Raw genomic sequence first — 16998 nt, 5'->3', positions numbered from 1 at the left:
CATAAAGTGGGTTATTTATAAACATATGGTAACTGTCTATCAAATGGTAAAGTGCTTTTTTCTTTGTATGGAATGTTGTTGCAGCCATGTTAGTCCCAGAATATTAGAGACAAGGTAGGTGAGGTAATGTTTTCTTGGACCAATTTCTGTTGGAGAGAGAGAGAGACAGGCTTTGAGCCTCCTTTTTCCTTTGTGCTTTTTGAGCTAGCGCCTCAGCAGATATAAGGTACCATAGCTGTATTAAAGGCAATGGTTCTATGCGATATTGGTGAAACTAACTCTGTACTTGGGCAGGGACATTAGACAACCCCCACACTCGTACAGCTGGCTGAATAGTAAAACTTTTGTTGCATAGTGTTTCCATAATAAAATTGTAGTGTTCAGTTCACAGAGGTTTGTGAGGTCATGTTATTCCTTAGATCCTGATTTCAGACTCCATAGATTACCTTTGTTGTAAGTGTGACAGGGTTAGTCTGTCTGGCTACATTACACAGGGAAGCACTGGTCTAACTAGGCACCCTGGAATTTGAACTGTCTGCCTAGGTCTTTAAAACAGGGAATGGGGGTAGTGGTGAGAATGATGCCATTTGGGGACAGTCTACTTTCCTGATGTCTGATGTTTTCCTTTTCTGAACTCTCCCCTGTATGTGCAAGGGTAAAGTTACAGTAAGATCCTTTCAAAAGGGCCCAGTTCAGTATAATGGTTCTCATAATACACAACTTGACAGTGCAGATTACTACTGTTATAGAGGCTCTGAGCAACAGCGGGGCCTTCTATTATGAATGCATGTGTTCTCTGATAGCAGAGGCCTGGAAATGCCACACTCTGTGCTTAAGGCCTCCACTTCTGCAGGTTGTGTGTGTGTTTGTGCATATATGTTTCTATGGACTCCCTACTCTCTGAAGAATATGCATCAGTTAAATGGTGTTTTCTTCTATGCCCTCAGTTCCATCAGACACTGGGTTTTGTGTGACTGACAACATACTGAATGACAATATACCATGCCTCTTTTTAAGATCTGTTTAGTGCAGGGGCTGGCAAACTGCAGCCCGTGGGCTGCATATGGCCCATCCGAGCTTTTAATCAGACTCTCCAGCTCAACCGGTGATTGTGGCACAGTGGCAGCCGCTCCCCCTCCCAGCCCTGCTGTTCCCCCCACCCTGCTCCCACCACGCGGGTCCAGTGGCAGCCTGGCCAGAGAGGGTGGCAGCTGCTCACCCTTCTAGCCTGCCTCACTCTTTCCCTTCCCCCCGCCCACCCTTCTCCCACCATGTGGGCCCAGCAGTGCCCTGAGTGGAGCCACTCCCGGCCCCAAGCAGTGCCATATGGCGGCCACTTTGCCCCGCACAGTCCCACCCCTTCACTCCTACCCCTCTGTATGGCCCCCCCCCCTACAATTCCTATATGCAGATGTGGCTCTCGGGCCAAAATGTTTGCCCACCCCTGATTAAGTGGCTATTAGTGCTCTAACCTGTGGGGTGCTTAGAATCAAGAGACGCTATCAGAGGTACACAAATCCTGTGGCAGGTAGGCCTGGGTGAAGTTTTTTGGTTGAAGTCTTTTTTTGGTGAAAACTGCAGATTCAGAAACACCAGAAGGTTTTCAAATTCATGTCAAATTCATCAAATTTGTTTTTGGTTTTCAACCACAAGAAATTCTAAAAGGGCTGAAACATTTTGATATTTTGAAACAAAAAACCCTCAGTTTTTTTGTATGAAATTTGTTTAGAAAGTCCCTCCAATTGTATTTAAAAAAAAACAAATGTTAACAATGCTCAATCAAAATGAACATTTTGTTTCGAGTCAAAAAACCTTTCATGAAACTGAAAAGATTTCACTCCCCACCACATTTTGATGTGTCAAAAAAATTCAAGTTTTCATTTTTGGGTCAGCCTGATCTTTTATAATTATGTATTTATTGGAATCACCATCAAATTGAAAAAAAATCTGTTATTTGCCCATCTCTAGTGGCAGGGGTACCAATAAATTAATGCTTCTTCTATTTACCTGTGTGACAAACATGACAGAGTCCTTGTTCCTGTTGCTTGGAGCCATGTAAAACAGCCAAGCACATTTTCAGTAAAGGATTCATTTCCACCTAGGGATTCAAACAATTTCAACTTTACAATCATAGCCTAAGACTTTTCTAGAGATCCATCAGAACAATACCCTGGATGCAACCACTACCCACTCTGTGCTGCAGGGGGAGTGGGAAGTTTTAGAATCTCAACCTGGATCTCTCTGAATTCCAGTTATGATGAGTCAAACCAAAACCCCACAGCAGAACTCCTCCACATTTTGATTCTGAATTTTGAATCTCCACTCAACCTTAATGACCCTGGCCCATCTTTTTAAGAAACCCCTGTTGCAGTAATCGCCACGTAATTCACAACTGCATTGTGCAAGTTCTTTAAGAACCGATAAGGCTATGACTGGAGGCAAAGTAGAATTATAACAGAATTCGCTTTGCTTCGGTGAGTTACCACATAAGATAAAGCTAAGTTTATTATATGTGCACATTTAGATTTAGGGTATATTTGGCAGACATGTATACAAGGGATAGAACCAGTCAAATCCCTTTAACTTTAAGAGGAGTTGCACATTTAAATCTCCATGCCCCATGGGAAAGTGGATCCATAACCTAGTTTTAATTCTGTTTCAAATTTTGAAAGTCAAAGAAATGCTCATAATTTAGATTATTAAATCTTTTAACAAGTAATCACGTACTTTGAATAAAGAGTCAGGAAATGAGAATTTCCTAAAAGGTTTTTCAAGATACTTCACTGAGAATGCAGAACAGTGGCTGCTTTGAGCAAGGTGAGGCAAACCAGAAAATACTGAGAAAGCTGAAAAAGAAGAAGAGATTACATAACCTGGTGCGGGTCTACTGAGATCTGAAAGGTCAGATCTCAGTTTGCTCACACTGGTCATAGCCACCTGTTATAACGAGGCCTTGCAATTTCATCACCTTTGACCCATTCTTGTAACCATCACCCCTCCCCTGAGTCAGCCTCTATGAAGTCATTGTTCAGAAGCCTTTTCTCAGAGCTCAGTAGTATCTGCACCCGTCCACCCACTATGTCCAACCACGTAGTCTTAAATAAAAGAAAATTAGAGCAAATAGAAAGAAGTCACTAACTCCCCCATTGCAGGGTCCCAGAACCCAGGCTCCAGCCTGAGCTTGTGTGTCTACACTGAAATTTTCTAGCCCCATAGCCCAAGCCAGCTGCCACAGGCTAACAGTGGGTGTTTTATTGCTATTAAATATTTAGGCATTTGAGGACCTTTACTTATGTGAGTAGTCCCACTGAGTTCAACTAAGTTACTCATGTGTAGACATTTGCAGGATCAGGCCCTACATTTGTTAACTAGGTTTCAACAAGGAGAAAAATATCTATATGAACTATCACCACTAAAAACAGAGGTGAATAATGGAATAATAAATCTTAACCAAATAGAAGCCAGACCTACAATACATTCAGTTCTGTTCTTCTTAACATACAAAGAAAGCTGCCTTTCGAATGGCCAAAAAATTACATTTGCTCCTGTCCAGTCTTCTTTAGATTAAAATTTATCACTGGCAGAAGGTCGTACTTAGCTATTTCATCTAAGCGATAGGAAAGGAGAGACAAGATAAAGTTGGATCTACATAAAAATTATACAGCTTAATTTATCCCTGGCATGACTCCATTAGTATCAGAGGAGTTACAAGAGGGATGAACTTGGTCCAAATGAATTAAGATTTAACCCCTGATAAATAAGCAAAAATGTTCAGGGATGAACTCAAACCTCTTGAGTTGGGGGCTTGTTTCTCTTCCATCACTGCTCAATGAGCTTAAATATGTGGTGAATTTATCATGGTGGAAGACTTACAGCCTAATGATTTGAAAGTGAAGTGTTAGCGTTTGTGAAAAGTGCCTAACACGGCCCTGGTTTTCAGTTTCTTCCATCTTTGCCAAGCTAACAATTTGGCTGAAATTTGGCTGTTTGCTCTGCCGCAGGCAGAATGTTTAATTGTTTTTGCAGAAAAGTCTGATTCTAAGAACAAGATAAAGGAAAAAAACAGAAAATATGTTAATGTTAGCAAGATTATTTCTTTAAAGAGTTCTAGCATCTCCATACTTCAAACAATACCTTGAAATTTGACATGGTGAGGGCTTGGGGATCATAGAGGCGCCTTTTGCAGTCTAAAAGAAAACCCAGCCAGCTTTGGCTGTTTTAAGCCTCTGAAAATAACTTGTTGCACTTGCTCAGTAGAGCCTTTTAGAGATGTGCTGCTACAGTCTTTGGAGCATCCATTGGCACTGACCCCACATAGCTTGAACGCCACATGTGACAAAGCAGTAGCACTGCCACTGCTGACTCTGTGGCCAAGGGCCACCCACTGATTTTAATAATTCTGTACACTCGTCCCCTTATTGGACAAGGACAATTCTGGTAGACCCTATAATAGAGTCCTGTCTCTAACGTGGCATACTCAAGGTTTAGAATGATTGTACAAAATGTAGAGGTTTTATTGTGCTGTCTTCAATTAAGAGACCTTCAACCCATTCCAGAGCCAGCACCAGAACCCAGGAATCCTGACATCCATTTCCCACAGCTTTGTAGCAAAGAGCTGAGTAAGCCAGAAGAATGCATTTCATCCCTCTCTATTAGCTCCACACAGGATAGTAGCCTACCACCACGTTAGCTCCAGAGGTCTGCACTGTGCATCTAACTCCAAATCTTGATGAAGATCAGTATTCTTCCACTTGCTGGAATTCCTGGGCATTTTTTTAAAGTGTTAACCTAGGAAATTTAATTTTAAAAATCCCGCTGTATGAAAATAGCATTAAGGTTGCAAAGTCAAGCACTCAGAATTTAGGAAGTGCCAGAATTAGTGTTGTCCACGCAACCTCATTTTACTCCCTTGTGTGCATGATCATATTTATTCTACTGGACCCCTTCCTCTTTTAGTGCACAGGATGGATAGGAACCAAGGCAGAAGGTTGTAGGAAGAGCAAGAATGTTCTCTTGTAGGTAAGGCACTAGATTAGAACCCAGGAGAACTAGGTTCCATTTATGGCTTTGCTACAGACTTCCATTGTGATACCAGATAAGACTATGCTAATGCACAAAGGTGCTGAAATAAGGTTGCACAGGTAATCTTAATTCTGGAATTGCCTAACTTTTGAGTGGTTAGGTTTGCAACCATAGTTTTCTTTCTATATTTCTCTAAGTCTAAGACCGTATCTATATCTAGCCACAACTGAAATATATTTATAAAATGTAATCAACCTAAAATCACAGGACTCCCGGTCATTCACAGAATTTGTGTTGGATCCTCTAGATCAGCAGCTCTCAACCTTTTCAGACTACTGTACCCTTTTCAGGATTCTGATTAGTCTTGCACGCCCCTAAATTTAACTTCACTTAAAAACTACTTGCTTAAAAAAAAAAAAAAAATCAGATATAAAAATACAAGAGTCACAGCACACTATTACTGAAAAATTGCTTACTTGCTCATTTTTACTATATAATTATAAAATAAATCAACTAGAATTTAAATATTGTACTTCCATTTTAGTACATAGCAGCATAAACAAGTCATTCTCTGTATGAGATTTTAGCTTGTACTGACTTCACTAGTGATTTTTATGTAGCCTGTGGCCTTTATGCAGGCAAATCTAGATGAGTTGATGTATCCCCTAGGAGATCTCTGCATACCCCCAGGAGTATGTGTACCTCTGGTTGAGAACCACTGCTCTAGATGACAGCTTCCCCTTGCTGCTTCCCACCAAACATCTGCAAGTATGAAGCTGAGGCTGTTGTTTACAAGATTCATACACATGGTGGTGGTGTCTCTGCTCATACCATGCTGCAGATACACAACAGGCTTGGAATCTGAAAAGCAACACATTTCACTCTTAAACCCAGGACTTCTGAAACAGCACAGAATTGCTTGCATATTTCATGTATGTATTTATTATTTTTATAAAGTGCGCCAGATTACTGTGGTCACTGGGCAGATGTATCTTACAATAATCACACACTTAACATTAGTAGGCACGTCAGATAATCCTGCAACAGAGGAAAAACCTCAGCAGGACCCCTAAAAGCTTCAAGCAGCATTAACTTCTGTGCAGCTATTTGTGCAGTTGAGAAGGAGCATGATATATAGTAATGCTGCCCCATACCCTGCTTTATATGGAGGGAGCGCCCAGAGGCTTGCACAGGTCTCCAGAAAGGAATGCAGTCGCTGTTCCCACTTTTCTTCCCTTGCCCATGTACTGGAAGGTGAAGTCTGCCCCCCGTTGTATTAGTACAGCATGTGACTTGGAGAGAGCAGGCTGGCAACAGCACTAAACACGCCTCTCATGATTTATTTTTTCTGGCACATTATCTCACACATTGCCAAAATAAGAACAAATAGAAAATGAAGGGAAAAAAAACTCTTTCGCATGACAAATTTCAGAGTGCGTCTATAAACGACCTCAGACGTCTCAGCAAAAACAACTGAAGTGTAGCACAACATCCCTGGCTACGAACTTGTTTTCTGAAAAACAAAATCAAATGATGAGATGATATTTACCAGGCTCCATGTTTGAATTCAACCAGGCTAGAACTCTGCATTAATAATGAATTATTATTGTGACCATTGTACGCATTATTTCTGGAGCATAGCGTGGGGTCCACTCAGAGCTAGGGTCACCTCCTTCCCTGCTTTGGGGATTAGCTCCTGCAAGGTTCAGGGCTCTCTTCAGCTGCTACCTGCATGCATTGCCACCTCTATCTCATTCAGTCTCTGCAAGTGGTGCTCCTTCTGTATGACTTGGCCCTCTACCCAGCTCACTGCAGATGTTTCCCCCTACCTGGGTATCAAAGTCTTCTTCCCCAGCAGTCTCTGGCAGTCTTCCCCTTCACTCCCACTATGGCACCACTTTCCCAGTAGCTGGCAGGGGAATCTAGCCCTGCCCTCAACTCTGGATGCCAATTCAGGGGCCTTAATCCAAGGTCTGCACCCTCCTGAACCTTGCTGCCTTTTCCTGGCCCTTACCTTTCAGCTCACCCCCAGTTTACCAGCCTCAAAAATCCCTCCTCCCAGGGATTACCTGTGGGCTACTCACCTTTGTACCCCTAGCACATCACTCACCAACCAGGGAGTGACTACAGACCATTTCCCTACAGTTCCCTCTGCTATCAGCTTCCTGCCTTTATAAACCCAGCTCAGCTCACTCCTCAGCTGGACCCACTCATTCAGTCAGGGGATTACTTAGACCACCTGATTCCCTTCAGCTGTGGCCTGTCTGGTTAATTGACCCCCTTCTTAGCCTACATTTATCCTTTCAGGGCAAGTGTGGTGTGAACACCTCATCATATAGCACCATAGGTACAAACAGCAATTTAGGGATAAATAAAATACATCTCCCTATCCAAGGCACATTACCATCTTCAGCGCAGTCTGATGCATGATTTTGTAATTGTGTATATAATAGTCAAAGAGGATAAAGGATTTTACCGGTTGCACATTTTCATATTTCTCTCCATACTGTCTAGTCCAGAAATGATTTGTGTAGCACAGACAAACTGAGCTATGAGACCTGTTACCCATTTAAAGACTGCAATATACCAAAGTCATTTTGCAAATTAGTACAGGATAGCAATACTAAGAACTGTATATTACATCCACTCTCCTTTGTAATATGCACATAAAACATACCCGAGTGTTCACCATATATTCCCCCACAAGGATATAGCCATGTACTCTCACAACTTTATACTGCTCACTGGGCTATCCCCTGTACTTAATGGTCTCATTCTGCAGGAGGAAAAACCAAAGGATTTTGCATGAGACAGCTGAGCTTTATTCGTTGTTATTGCTTTAACTGGAAGCAGTTTCTATTGGGAACATATGTATAAAGGAGATGAACATCTTTGCATTTTTCCTGGGAAAGTCTCCTTGCCTATCAACACAGGGACTTCTAAAAACACAGAGCTCAGAACTCCCAGCCAGAAAGGAGGTAGGAGGGGTAAAGTAACCTTACGCCAACTTTGCACTTCTGGTAGTGGGCTGCTTCTGGAGGTACTGAAGCACAAGATTGTCCCAGGCTCCAAGACTCGCTGCAGCACTATGTGCTGTAATGCTACCCCCACCATGCCCTTCTGCGCACAGCCATGCCTCCAGAACATGGAGGTGCAAATACAATGCAGACTGGAGTGGTTCCTACCCAATAAAAAACAGTAGACTTTCAGATGAATGCTCATTTTGTCTTGTTTTTTTCAGAGGACATCAGCATTGGGAATTCTGAACTAAATGACCTCAAAAAGCACCTGGAAATTTACAAGCCTGTAAATTGTGCTGCAGCCTTGAAAACACAACAGTCAATAAGGGGCTTTTTTTAGCCAAGTTCAGCAGACTTTAGGTCAGAAGATTACAAATGCTGAAGTATGTTGCAGAACATGGATTACCAATTGCATTTGTAGTGGCTTTTGTTCACACCCAGGAAAATGCCTTTGCCAAGGCTTTTTTGCCAAGTGATTGCAGAACATGGATTACCGATTGCATTATTGCAGTGGCTTTTCTTGCCCACAGGAAGATGCTTTTGCAATGTTTGAATTGGGAAACATCAGCGTTACAAAGTTTGTGAATCAAAGCTCTTGTCAGCCACCCTTCTGAATCACTTGTAACACATGCTAAAACAGGCCCAATCACTTAAATGGTGGGTGAGACTAATGATGTTTGTAGTGACAAAGAGGTTTGCATTACCATTAGGTACTTTCACCAAACTCTTAAAGTTGGGAAAACAGACCTCTTGGCCATGGAAATATGTAATATAGCAAATGCAGAAAACCTGTTCAGTGTAATAAAGTCTGTTTTTGCTAATCACCACATTCCATGGGAGAATGTTATTGTTTTCTCTTCTGACTCTGCCAAGGTCATGATAGGAAAAAATATCTCTATTTTAAATTGAATAAAATAACAGTCTTGGTCCATGTACAGTCTGCCTTGTGTTTCCCACATTGCACATCTAGTAGTGAAGGATGCTGTTAAAGCAATTTCAAAGCCAGTGGAAGATCTGCTAGTGGACATTTTTTATTATTTTAATGGTAGCGCAAAATGAAAAGAGGAGTACAAGCAATACCAGCACCGGTGTGATGCAGAAGAGCTTCAACTAATAAAACACAGAGGAACAAGGTGGCTCCATCTTTGCCAAGCAGTAGCAAGATGTAATAGCCAGTGGGAGCCCTTTAACAACTATTTTGGAAGTAATAATGAAACAGAACAACCTGGCCGATTTCAGTAAATTTACACTTACATGCAAGATGAGGAAATGCACCTTTTCTTTCTTTTCTTGGGACACCGGCTGGTTGAGTTATTAACCTACAATGTTTTTTTTCAAGCCAAGGATTTAAGAGTTGCTGACCTCTGGGAAGAAAGCATTAAACTGCTAAAAACGTTGCCTAATTGATTTGTAAAGTCAGTTGTGGTAAGCAGTGCCAATGATGTAACCAGGGTAGATTTCCATGATTTAACATATCAGAAAGAAAACAAGAAGTTGTCTGTTAGCATTAAAGATAAAAATTTTATTGCTGCTCATAGAGATTTAGACAATGCTACACTTGAGAAGTTCTATGGTGGGGTCAGAAAGATTTATTCTGCAACTGTCCAGAAACTACTAAAAAAAATGACCACTAACAGACAAAATTCTTCAGGCATTGGGACTGCTACATCTACCTAAAAAGATGGATTATGATGAAGATACAATTCTTAATCTATTGACACAATTTCCATCTAATTAATCTGAGAACAAAAAACAAACAATTGTGAATGAGTGGAACCAGTATCAAGTAGATTCTGAAGTGCCCATTTCCAGCCAAGGGTAACAAAACTGGATGAGTGGTGGCAGCAAATCCTGGCTCTTAACAAAATGGGGACACAAGAAAAGTGGTATCCAGCTCTTTCGAAATTGCTACACTTCTAACTCTCCCTTATGATCAGACCAGCGTGGAGCACGTTTTCTCTCTAATGCAGAGAAACAATTATGCAATTATATTGCAATGCATAGGCAGAAAGCAGGCATATTTAAATTGTAAGCACGAGTATAACTTTGGTATTTCCTGAGTTTTCGGTGTTTTGCTGTACCAACCCAATGTTCTATTAGCATAGGCTTTTTTTCTATGGAGTATTATGTATTATATATTTTCTGGTATCGCTAGAGCTACACCAGCCAGACAGAAAAATATACTTGCATTTAATGCTGACTTTATTAATTTAGGTCCTTTTATCCCACTCATGTTCAGTTCAGGCCATTTTCACGTTAGTTTGCAAGATGTTGGTCAAACCTGTGAAAATTAGGACAAGTCTATATACAGAGAAGTTTATGTTTTCGGCTAGTGTGTGAAAACTATCAGAGCACATTGTACTCTTAAGCCTTCAAGAATCTAAACCTTGCATCATAATAACACTTCTTAAACAGGAGCTCTCTGAAATAAGTAATGCAGATTAGTGATCTGGAGGATGCGGTAGATTGCACCCTCAGCAAGTTTGCAGTTGACACTAAGCTAGGGGGAGTGGTAGTTACCCTGGAGAGTAGGGATAGGATACAGAGTGACCTAGACAAATTAGAGGATTGAGCCAAAAGAAATCTGATGAGGTTCAACAAGGACAAGTGCAGAGTCCTGCACTTAGGACAGAAGAATCCCATGCACAGCTACAGACTGGAAACCGATACGGTAGGCAGCCGTTCTGCAGAAAAGGACCTGGGGGTTACAGTGGATAAGAAGCTGGATATGAGTCAGCAGTGTGACCTGGTTGCCAAGAAGGCTAATAGCATTTTGGGCTGCATTAGTAGGAGTATTGCCAGCAGATCAAGGGAAGTGATTATTCCCTCTATTCGGCATTGGTGAGACCGCATTTGGAATATTGTGTCCAGTTTTGGGCCCCCGACTACAAAAAGGATGTGGGCAAGTTGGAGAAAGTCCAGCCGAGGGCAACAAAAATGATTAGGGGGCTGGAGCACAAGATTTAAGAGGAGAGGCTGAGGGAACTAGCCTTGTTTAGTCTGCAAAAGAGAAGAACGAAGGGGGATTTGATAGTGGCCTTTAACTACCTGAAAGAGGGTTCCAGGAAGGATGGAGCTAGGCTGTTCTCAATGGTAGTAAATGACAGAACAAGGAGCAATGGTCTCAAGTTGCAGTGGGGGAGATCTAGGTTGGATATTAGGAAAATGTTTTTCACTAGGAGGGTGGTGAAGCACTGGAATGGGTTACCTAGGAAGGTGGTAGACTCTCCATCTTTAGAGGTTTTTAAGCTGGCTGGGATGATTTAGCTGAGGTTAGTCCTGCTTTGAGCCAGGGGTTGGACTAGATGACCTCCTGAGGTCCCTTCCAATTCTAATCTTCTATGATTCTATGGAGTGTAGCCAATAACAGGTAATGTTAATAGTTAACAGTTAATAACTGGCACCTGATCCAACCAAAGCAGTTTTTCTAAGAGTTTGGAGCACCCTATTCCAAAGCCCAGTTGGCAAAGCTCTATTCCAAAGCCCAGTTGGTTTTCTTTTTCACTGAGTATGTCTACACTGCAGTGTAAGTCCCGGATTCAAACTCCAGGGTCAGGACTAACCCTCTTTCCAGGTACACACAAATTGTACTAAGCAAGGTCTCAGACCCCGGGTCTCAGAGCTCCATAGGAGTTGAGGGTCTGAGCCAGGACCCAGGGTTTAAGCCCTATAACTTTGCTGTGTAGATGTAGCCCTACTAAACTTATGCTCCGGGAGTCTGCCAAAAATATCCCACAATCTCATGGGCTGACTTTCTTTGTCCTCTGGACAGTCAAACAAATGACTAGAGTGGCCACATTTTGGGAAAATGCTAGGAAGTCTGGGTCTAGAAGATTGGACTCAGGCCCACAAAATGCAGTGTAAACACTAGCCCCAGGTTGGGAGCCAGGGTTCAACAATTCCTAACCTGGGGCTAGAACAGAGTATAGATGCTCAAGCCCTATGTTAATAAACCCTTCTGCGGCGCCCCTCGCTGCCGCTGCTCCTCCTCTGCATCTCCCTAGCGCAGGAGGCGGCAGCCACGTCTCTGAGTGGCTATTTCGGGACCAAGTCCCGGTACGAGGAGGTGAATCAGCACCTACTGAGTGACCCACTCTCCCTCGGGCTCCCGGAGCCGGGGTACCTGCTGCCCTCCGCCGCTTGCACCCCGCTGCAGCTCCAGGCCCTCATCTGCCACGGCACACGCTTCCCCACCAAGAAGCAGATCCGCAAGCTGGGCCAGCTGCACCGCCTGCTGCGAAGCCAGGAGCGGCCCTGCCCCGCCGCGCAGCAGCTCGCCCGTTGGGACATGTGGTACCAGCCGGACATGAACGGGAGGCTGGCGCCCAAGGGCCGCCTCGACATGGAGCAGCTGGCCCGGCGCCTGGCCGCCTGCTTCCCCTGCCTGCTGTGCCCACAGCGCTGCTTCGCCCTCGCCAGCAGCTCCAAGCACCGCTGCGTGGAGAGCAGCGTCGCCTTCCGCAAGGGGCTCCACCTGGCCCTGTACGGGCAGCCTCCGGACAGAGGTAACGGAGCAGGAAAGGCCAGCCTAGGAACCCCCCAGCACACACCGGAGGTTGGGACCCTGCCTGGGCCGGGCCGGGCTTGACCTGGATGCCCCAGCACACACCACTGGGGCGGGTAAGTTGGGACTCTCCTGGGCCTGCCTGGGTGCCCTCAGCACATGGCACTGAGGTGTGTAGGGTCTGCTAACTCAAGTTCTACTAATCATGGGCTCACAGTGCAGTGTAGACATACCCTAAGTGTGGAAGAAGACGACATTCTGCAGCAAGAGCAAGACAGGGAACACAACTGAGGTTTGTTGCTTGGCTAGAAACCTTAGAAGAAGACTTCTTATTTTCTTATAGGGTAATCACGTTGTCATCATAACAGAGAATTGGAGCTTGAGCCTGCACTCAGTGAACTCAATGGCAAAGCTCCCATTGATTTTAATGGTGTGCATTAAAAACCTGAGGTGGCGGTGATATTCGTATGAAGTTCTGGCAGGATTAGACTGGTCCTATCAAAAAAGGTAATTGTCCAAACAATAGTTTTCGTGTATAAGGTTATGTTCCTAAGACTAAAGAACTGTATAGCCACAAGGGGGAGTAATGTAACCTCTGTACTAAGTAGTACTAAGTACTGTCCATTAAAATACTGACTGATGCATGTTAGTTATCATTCAAAACATTTGTTGCACAGCACAAAGTGTATTGTTCATGTCTGAAAATTATAAAAAATAGTGATTAACAAAAAGACAGAAACTAATATTATGAGACAGTTTCTCTTCTTTTATGCTGAGTACAGCATTGCCAACCCCAACCAGTCAAAACTCATGAGGCAGAGCCCAAAAAACAAGATGGGCTTAGAAATCACAGTATTTATAAAGATAATAAATTTGGGGTCTTTTGGGTTTGAGCTTCTAAGATTCATATTTTTCAGCTTTTCCCCATACATATAAGTGCTACTAACTTCAATTTTTTTTAATGAAAGCTGAGATTCTCACATAATCACATGAATCCAGGAGCTTGGTTTTTAAGATAAACACCGAAAAACAGACTTTCAATAAAAATCACTGTTGTACTCTCTGAACTTAGGGAAGTTTACTGATAGAACAATTTATAGCCTTTTAGACCATTATATGTCTTTTACCTAGCTACTGAAGGAATATTTACTAAAAGAGTGTATTATTGTGGAGAATTAGAATTTGACAGAACTCCTGAACGTCAAGATCCAGGATAAATATTTCTAGTATTGTTTATCCAGATCTTTAATGTAGTGCAGGTTAAAGTGATAATCTAATTGGAGCCAATCATACTGACCCCTAATTCCAAAGAGATATTGATTTATATGAGCACTGTGTATATAAGCAGTAGGGTCTCACTTTGCAAACCCCCTTTCCTGGCTCTCCCAACTTGTTTATCTATAATAGATAGCGAATGCTTTTCTGGACAGTTACTGAAGGCAGAATTGTAATGAAAAACATAACCTCAACAGGAGAAGGTGCTGTGTCACATTTTCCCTTCATGCCCCCATAATTTGTCTGCCACATTTTCCCTCTTTCCAGTATCTTACCTTTCATACTTTCCTTCTCTATCCCTCCTTATTCCTTTCTCCCCATCAGTCTCTTCCTTCAGCTTTTCAACCTTCCTCCAACACCCCATTCGTCCTGAACCTCTTCATCAACCTACTGTACCACACATTCCTGCCTCCTCATAGCTTTTTGTTTAGCCCCCTAAGGAATCTCACTCTAAATAATGGGAGGTGGTGGCCATCTTTACTAGGGGCAGCCTTATTCCACATGTAAATAATGTTGGGAAATGATGGAAAATTTGACTTGGGGCAGTTTGGCTTCAACCCCATTGAAAATAATGGGAAATTGCAGCTGTGATGCTGTGTAATTATATCTCAACCGTGTATTTTGTTCCAGGGTGACACCCCCCAGATAGATTTACATCAGGGCTAGACAGCTATGTGTTGATGGACCCCATTAAGGACATTCCACTCTCACAAGAGGCCATTGAAGAATCTCATCCTGTCAAGTCGGCCTTTCCTGTGGATGCCTCAGTTGGCAAGGAGCCAATAGCCATCCTTTGTGATTCAGCAAAACATGTAAGGACATGTGACCCTGGACTCCATCTTGGGCCAGTAACTTTCCAGGCACCTGGGCTGTGGGCTTTGTTTGGGATAGTAAACTTCCATGCACATGGCAAAGAATATAAAAGACCTGAAACATATCCATATTGCCTCTCTTCTGCTCTAATTCTCTGGACTGTGGATTTACAACTAAAAGGAGCATCTTGAACTATGGATTTAGGACTATGGACTGAGGACCTTCCAATATTTTGGTAATTACCAGAGAGACTTTTGAAGCCAGCAGTTTATTCTATCATGGCTACAAACCCAATATAAGGACTTTGCATATGTATATGTATATGATCTATTAACCATTTATAAATTTCTTCTTTTCTTTTATTAATACATCTTTAGTTAGTTTACTAAGGATTGACTGACAGCATGATATTTGGGTAAGATCTGAGCTTCATATTGCCCTGGAGAGAAGTGTCTCATCCTTTGGGTTTAGTAGAACCTCACATATGGTGAAATGGGTTTTCAATAACATCGCACTATATTAGACTTAGTTGTCTGGATGGGAACCTCGGGCTGGAATGCCTAAAGGACACGGTGTTTGGCTTCTGGTTAACCAGTGTAGAACTGCAGAAACTCTTTTGTTACTGGCTTGGTGAATCTAATTCTAGAATAAACCACCAGTTTTGGAGATTGTCTGCTCTATTTCTTGCAGTCTGTCCTGAGTGTGGCATTCTTAGTGTGACCGATTCCAGGCACCAGGTCACAGCAACCATTTTGAATAAGGGAATATTCATGAAATACAATGCCCCTGGATGGGCAGGTAATATGAATATGCAGAGATAGAACTCTCAAAGAGACACAGTTACTGTGATAAGTAACCTATCTTTCACCTTTGATGAGACCTTCACATATTTCCAGGTGCTGGCACCTGCAGTTCCCAACAGGAGCTGCAGATGCTAATAACACTCAGATTTTGGCACTGAGGACATAATAAATACAAGCCTTAGAAGGCCTAAAAGGAACTTTTGTCTGAGAAATGTTTTCCATCTTTATTTTTTCATTTACAAGAAGACAAGCAAGAGTGCATATGAAAGAGCTGTACTATTGCATTTTTAAAAGAAATTCCTTTGTAGTAAATAAGTTTATCAATAACAAGAAATAAAATAATTATTGAGAATATTCTCTGTATTAATACCCTGGATATTTATCATTTGTGATCACAGCAACATACTTTTGAGTTTCTTCCATATAACAGTTTGAGTTACCTTGCTACCTACATTGCTAATTTGCTATGACATTGATTAAAAACAGCAAATTGATTCTTCCTTGCATGGTATTCTTTCCAGAGCTCCTCAGAGAGCAGGCTGTGCAGCCTATGTATCCCCCCTTTTGTGTCTGGCTATCTCCATAAAATGTACAATATACCTCTATATTATGACTGTATTTACTTCAAAATTCAACGTTTCCTTGACACATAAGTAATATAGAACCTCAATCAAAATCAATACCTCTTTTTCAACAGTTATAGAAAAATCCTAAGAAAATGCAAATAATTTCAGAAGCATATAATTTTAAGATTGAAAATGCACATAGTCACTATGAATTTATCTAAAATGTAGATAGGAAAGGACTTTTAATGTTTCTTTCACCTGCAAACTGTGGGACAGAATTTTACCAACACCCATACATTCAGATTGAGAATTAAGCAATGTTTAGTTCAGTTCAAACAAATGGACTGGATTCCAAGCAGATTGCTAAAAGGTGTTTTTCTGAATGTAAGGGGTCTATTAGCCCCTTACTGAAACTTAGTGGGTCTTTTTGGGTTGGCCATCTCTGGAGGAAGCAGGACCCTGGAATAGACAGCCCCCAGGGCCAGTGGAGAGAGGCCAACCCAGGTCAGCCTGATTGACAGGACGGGCAGGCCAATGAGGGAGCCAGGAGGGTGGAGGGAGCCCAGCCCTCCCTGTGAGCTGAAGCTGCATGCCCGGGCAGAGCTGACCAGAGCTAAGGAAAAGGCAGCCTGCAGCTGGAAGGCTGGACGAGGAGCACAGAAAACTGAATGGAGCCAAACTGACCCGACCCACAGCAGCAGAGCCAGAGGGGCATTCCAGAGAGCCAAGCGCAGCTGCACTGAAGCAGAGCGAGCTGGGGCAGGAGCCATCTGGAGCTAGGTGTGTGGTGAGCAGCTGGGGAGAGCAAAGGGGACGTTGGGACTGTGTGGCTACTGGCAGAGCAGGGTTCTGATTCTGCATCCCTGCAGCGCAGCCAGGGCCTGGACAGTGGGCCTGCAACATGTGACACAGACTGTGAACCCCAAAGACACTGCTTGTGATGCCCCGTGCCAGGGGGCAGCGTTTGGTGTTTTCCTTTAACCTTTCTCCTTTTT

The 16998-nt window shown here is 42.8% G+C and overlaps 3 long non-coding RNA genes across 3 annotated transcripts; 1 reads left to right on the top strand and 2 right to left on the bottom strand.

Annotated features, from left to right (window-relative positions):
• Nucleotides 1-43: 43 nt before the first annotated feature.
• On the bottom strand, nucleotides 44-2094 carry LOC137156243 (uncharacterized). The gene is made up of 3 exons (XR_010920723.1): nucleotides 2008-2094; nucleotides 1473-1575; nucleotides 44-146 (listed from the first exon to the last, which is right to left on the bottom strand). It is a non-coding gene; the product is annotated as an uncharacterized lncRNA (long non-coding RNA).
• A 3867-nt stretch (nucleotides 2095-5961) lies between these two features.
• LOC137156242 (uncharacterized) lies at nucleotides 5962-7210 on the bottom strand. The gene is made up of 2 exons (XR_010920722.1): nucleotides 7107-7210; nucleotides 5962-6535 (listed from the first exon to the last, which is right to left on the bottom strand). It is a non-coding gene; the product is annotated as an uncharacterized lncRNA (long non-coding RNA).
• Nucleotides 7211-7907: 697 nt separating this feature from the next.
• Nucleotides 7908-10309, top strand: LOC137156241 (uncharacterized). Its single transcript, XR_010920721.1, has 2 exons — nucleotides 7908-8000; nucleotides 8264-10309. It is a non-coding gene; the product is annotated as an uncharacterized lncRNA (long non-coding RNA).
• The last annotated feature ends 6689 nt before the right edge of the window (nucleotides 10310-16998 follow it).

This window comes from Emydura macquarii, unplaced genomic scaffold (assembly GCF_026122565.2).
Source record: "Emydura macquarii macquarii isolate MOO-44397 ecotype Brisbane River unplaced genomic scaffold, CSIRO-AGI_Emac_v2 contig_1390, whole genome shotgun sequence".
In the NCBI taxonomy this organism is placed as follows: domain Eukaryota; kingdom Metazoa; phylum Chordata; order Testudines; family Chelidae; genus Emydura; species Emydura macquarii.
The sequence above is the reverse complement of the archived record's forward strand: the minus strand, read 5'-3'. Positions and strand labels throughout refer to the sequence as shown.